Raw genomic sequence first — 5747 nt, forward strand, 5'->3', positions numbered from 1 at the left:
AATGATGGGGGCCGGGATCTCCCCTCGCCTTTTTCCGTGTCCTCTTCTCTCCAGCCCCGAGTTTGCTGCTCCTGTTCCGGGCCAGCAGCAAATTCCCCTCGGAAATCCCAAAGGAGGGAGCGAGCCCTGGGAAGGGAGGGGTGGGAATAGCGGCGGGGTTCCTGGTGTGGAACCATCTCCCCTCCTCCTGCCTGGCATGCTCCGGATTTTTGGGAAAAGCGAGCTGGTGGTCGGTGCTGTGAGGGCAAAGGGCTGGGCTGGGGCCGGAGGGAGGCGGGGAACGGGAATTCGGGATTTTGGAAGGTGCCAGCAAAGGCAGGAGCGAAGGAAGCCTCCATCAAAGCGGCCCCGGCACAAAGGCAGAGCCGCCTCGGGGCTCGTCCCGGTCCATTCCCGGCTATTCCCGGTGCTCCTGCCGGGCCTCTTCCCGCAGGGAAATATTTCGGGATGGGTGAATGAGCTGCACCTCAAGGACTGCAGTGACGGCGGCCGGGTGGCGCTGGGGACACGAGGGTGGCACTGAGGGGACCCGAGGGTCCCCGCTCCTCACGGGGGGGAGGTTTGGCAGCCGAAAGCGAAACCTTTCCCTGCCTCCATCCCTCTTTGGCACAGAATTCCCGCTGGCGCCGGCGGCGTGCGGGAAGGGGAGAGGCAGGGGCCGGGAGCGGGCGGTTCCCGAGCCAGGAGCGGGAATTTTGGCAGCCCCGTGGGCTGCGAACGCAGAGGAGCCCACAGCCCGGAGGGAATTTTTGGGTTCAGCACACGGACTCCGAGCTGTTCCCATTCCCAACTCCCCATGGTGGCACCCCAAAGCTCCAAAATCCCGGGGAAGAGGCTCGGGAGCAGCGCACGACAAGAATTCCCACCTTGGAATGGGTGGGAGCGGGCGCAGGCAGCCAGAATTCCAGTTCGGCCGCCCAAAATCCTTTTCCTTGCCCAAAAATCCTGCTGAGAGCGTGGGGTCGAGCACCGCGGGACGAGCGGGAGTTCCCGGGTGACAGCGACACAGGCGGGGTGTCCCCTCGCCGTCACCTCCCCGCTGCTGGGAGCAGCCAGGACAAACCGCGGAGCTTTCTTTTTGCCGAAATCCCCGAGAAAAGCAGCGCGGGCCGAGCCCTGCGGGTGCTGTTTTATCCCGGGACACGCTCCCACCCCCCGCCCGCCGCTTCCTCAAAGCCAGCGAGCCAAATCCCGGGATTTGCTGTGGCCTCGGGGCTGCCCCGGGGAGCCGCGATGTCCCCGCGGCTGTGGCCTCGTTGTCCCGGGGGTTATTCTGGGGTCTCAGCTGGCCCGGGATGCTCCAGCACATGGGCTCAGCCATTCCAGCAGCTTTTCCAGGCTTTTCCCGGCACAGGCGGAGCGGCGACGAACAAAAGCCACCAGGAGCGTTTGAATTTTTTCCCAGAGTCGTTTTTGGGGCTATTCCACACGCCTCAAACAAAAGTCACCAGGAGCGTTGGGGTTTTTTTCCCCCAGGGTCATTTTTGGAGGAGGATTTTCCATGCAGGACCCTCCTGTATCGCCATGGACGGGAAGCTGGGACACCCCAGAGCAGCACTCCGGGAATCTTTTCCCGCTGGGATGGGGGTACAGAGCCGCTGGGATCGGGATCCGCCGGGATTCACCGGAGCTGGGATTGCAGTGATGGAGAGGCGCTGCTGCATCCCGGCCACGCCTTCCCATAAAATCCCTCTTGGAATTTATGGGATTCCAAGAGCCGGGATCCTGAAGCCCCGCCGTGCTGCCTCGCCCCCTGTCCGGCCGCTTTTCCCGGCGGGGATGTGGCAGCTCCGTTTTTAGGGACTGGCGGCTGCCGTGTCCCCCCGTTTTTCCCGAGGATCCCGGGTTTAACCTGGGGTCTGTCCGTCCCTCTGCTCTCCCGGGATCCAGGTGGGATCTGATGGGGATCCAAGGGGGATCCAGGTGGGATCTGATGGGGATCCAAGGGGGATCCAGGTGGGATCTGATGGGGATCCAAGGGGGATCCAGGTGGGACAAGGGCTGGGTGGAGCAGGGAGAGGGGCCCGAGCGGGAAACGCGGCCCTTTAGGGGAAATGAGATGGCCCGGGAGAAACGGGGGGAAGTTAAACTCCACACCGGCCTCCTCTTCCTCTTCCTCCTCCTCTTCCTCCTCCTCCTCCTCCCACTGCTCTGCCCTTTCCCGCCGTGGATCCCAGATCCCCCAGGGGCGATCCTGGCTGGAGAACCCACGGGTGGGATCCCCCAAGAGCCCCAAAAGCCTGGCAGCTTTGAAGCCTGGCAATAAACGGGCGAGAGGAAATTCGGTTTAACGGAGGAGGGGAACGAAAACCCCTCGGTTTTTTTCTCCCAGTCTCACATCGGAGCCGATCCTGGATCCCCCCTGTGGATCTCGAGCCTCCCCAAATCCCTGAGGGATGCCGCGGGGGACGGTGAACCTTCCTCCCGTGCCAGGGAAAACCCTCCAGGGTGCGTTTGCCACCCAAACCTTTCATTTTCAACACGATGATGACAAAAATGAGTTTCCCCAGCCCCGACCGGAGTCCCGGGGGGTTCTGGGCGGGATTTCCCCGCTGGGATTTCCCGGTCTGTGGAAAAGGGATCCAGGCGTGGGGAGAGCGGGGAAGAGCCCGGCATGAAAACCCTACAGGGAAGAGAAGAAATTGGGGGAAAATCCTTCAATTCCAGCGGGGAGTGAGCGGGGGGGACCCCCAGCGGGACCCTGTAGGGCAGGGGGGTCCCTGTAGGGCAGGGGGGGTCCCTGTAGGGCAGGGGAGTCTCTGTGGGGCAAGGGGGGTCCCTGTAGGGTAGGGGGGTCTCTGTGGGGCAGGGGGGGTCCCTGTAGGGCAGGAGGGTCCCTGTAGAGCAGAGGAGTCTTTGTGGGGCAGCAGGGCCCCTCTGTAGGATTTATGTGGCAGGGGGGTCCCTGTAGGATGGGGGGGGTTCTATGGGGCAGAGAGGTCCCTATAGGGTTTTCTGTGGGGCTCTTTATAGGGTTTTCTATGGGGCAGAGAGGTCCCTATAGGGTTTTCTATGGGGCTCTTTATAGGGTTTTCTATGGGGCAGAGAGGTCCCTATAGGGTTTTCTGTGGGGCTCTTTATAGGGTTTTCTATGGGGCAGAGAGGTCCCTATAGGGTTTTCTATGGGGCTCTTTATAGGGTTTTCTATGGGGCAGAGAGGTCCCTATAGGGTTTTCTGTGGGGCTCTTTATAGGGTTTTCTGTGGGGCTCTTTATAGGGTTTTCTATGGGGCAGAGAGGTCCCTATAGGGTTTTCTGTGGGGCTCTTTATAGGGTTTTCTATGGGGCAGAGAGTTTCCTATAGGGTTTTCTGCGGGGCTCTTTATAGGGTTTTCTATGGGGCAGAGAGGTCCCTATAGGGTTTTCTGTGGGGCTCTTTATAGGGTTTTCTATGGGGCTCTTTATAGGGTTTTCTATGGGGCAGAGAGGTCCCTATAGGATTTTCTATGGGGCTCTTTATAGGGTTTTCTATGGGGCAGAAGGGTCCCTAGGTTCCTGCTGTAGGGCAGGGAGGTGAAGTTTTAGGGTCAGGAAGCGAAGCAGCAGCTCCAGGCCCCTTCCCAGGCGACTCGGGCACCCCAGGGAGGTGACAATGTCCCCTGACTGTCCCCTCCAGCCCCACCCCGGGACGGAGCTGTGCCCCAAAACCCCTTCCCGCCCCAAATCCCCGCGGCTCCGCTCCACCGGGGGGTCCCGGGGGTGGCGGATGTGGGGAGGGGTGGCCCTGGTGTCACCCGGAGGTGACAGAAAACCCCCGCGGTGTCACCTCCCCCGCGCGACCAAAGCGCTGCGGAGGGACCGTCCTGGTGGCCGGCGTGGGTGGCCCTGGGGACAAGGCCACGCGCGGGAGGTGACGCGGGGCTGTCCCGCTCCTCCCGGGCTGCGGGGCCGGGGCAGCGCTTTTGTCGCCGCGCCTGGGGACAAAGTGTGGCCGCGGGCCCCGTGGCACCCCCGAGCTCTTGCTGTCAGAGCCCCCCGGGCCAGGGGACACCACTGTCCCCTCGTGCCCTGCGGGTGGCAGAAAGCTCGGCGACTTCTCAGGGTCGGGGACAAGGGGGGACAAGGGCAGGACCCCGCGAGGGGGTGTGTGACACCCCTGGGTGGTGCAGGGGACACCCACGGGGTGCTGGCATGTCCCCACACTGCGGGAAGGGGCTGGAAGGGGGTGCGGAGGTGACACAGTGATGGGGCTGTGACGTCGGGGGTGGGGACAATGGCTCAGCGTAGAGCTGTGTGTCCCTCGGTGTCCCTCTGTGTCCCTCCGTGTCCTTCCATGTCCCTCCGTGTCCCTCTGTGTCCCTTGCTGTCCCCTGGTGTCCCTCTGTGTCTCCCGGTGTCCCTCAGTGTCCCCCGGTGTCCATCTGTGTCCCTCTGTATCCCTCTGTGTCCCTCGGTGTCCCCCGATGTCTCTCAGTGTCCCTCGGTGTCCCTCAGTGTCCCCTGGTGTCCCTCTGTGTCCCTTCATGCCCCTCAGTGTCCCTCTGTGTCCCTCAGTGTCCCTTTGTGTCCCTCAGTGTCCCTTCATGTCCCTCAGTGTCCCTCTGTGTCCCTTGGTGTCCCTTCATGTCCCTCCGTGTCCCTCTGTGTCCCCCAGTGTCCCTCGGTGTCCCTCGGTGTCCCTCGGTGTCCCTCACTGTCCCTCCGTGTCCCTCGGTGTCCCTCAGTGTCCCTCGGTGTCCTCCGATGTCCCTCAGTGTCCCTCGGTGTCCCCCGATGTCCCTCCATGCCCCTCGGTGTCCCTTGGTGTCCCCTGATGTCCCTCCGCGTCCCTCGGTGTCCCCTGGGCCCTGCCCCCGTGCCCGTGGCAGGAGGGGACGCAGCGGGTCCCACCCAGGACAGTGACAGCGCAGGGGGACAGGAGGGGGTGGCACTGTGTCACCATGTCCCCAGGGTGTGGGGCTGCAGCCAGTGGGGTTTGGGGCTGGGACAGCAATGGGGACAGGGACAGGAGCGACAGGGACAACAGGGGCAACAGGGGACAGATCCCGGGCCAGGGAGGGGACAGGAGGGGACAGAGACCATGGGGGACGAGGGGACAGGGACCCGGCGCAGCAGGGGACAGTCCTTGTGGCCTGGCAGGGGACAGCGCCACGCTCCGGGGAGGGAGGGGACAATCCGCGCTGTCCCCGCGCGGTGGCACCGACGGGCCCGGCGCGCCCCCCGGTGCCCGTCGCCGATGTCGCATCCGCCAGCCCCGCTCGGTGTGCCCGCTGCTCATCCCTGTCCCGGGGACACCCCAAAGAGGGGACCCCAGTGTCCCCAACCCCACTGTCACCCACCCCATCGCTGACTGCTGGGGACAAGGGACAAGGGACAAGCTTTGTCCCCTGCCCGGGACAGCCCAAAGGCCGTTCCCAAAAGCTCCCAGGGGGTGTTTGGGGTTTGGGGTTTGGGTTCGGGGTTTGGGCTTTGGGTTCGGGACGGAGCTCGGCAATGCCGGGCCCGCCCCCCGGCACGTGAGGCACCTCCAGCGGTGGCACCGAGTCCCCAAGGCCACCCCCCTGCCGGGTGACCCTGGCTGGCGGCCCCCAAGGCTGTCCCCGGCCGGGGTGACCCGGCCCGCGCGTTGTTATCGTTTTTGGGGCACGTCCCGCCTTTCTCCCAAGGCCACCGTGTCACCTGTCCCCGGGGCCGCGCTGTGCCACCCCCGGCGCGTCGTTGTCGCGGGGTGGGGCCGTCCCCGGTGGGCGGCGGGCGGGAGCGGCTCCGTGAGCTCGGGATAAGAGCGAGGCCACCCCGTCCCTCCGG

Source organism: Vidua macroura, chromosome 12 (genome assembly GCF_024509145.1).
Source record: "Vidua macroura isolate BioBank_ID:100142 chromosome 12, ASM2450914v1, whole genome shotgun sequence".
Classification (NCBI taxonomy): Eukaryota; Metazoa; Chordata; class Aves; order Passeriformes; family Viduidae; genus Vidua; species Vidua macroura.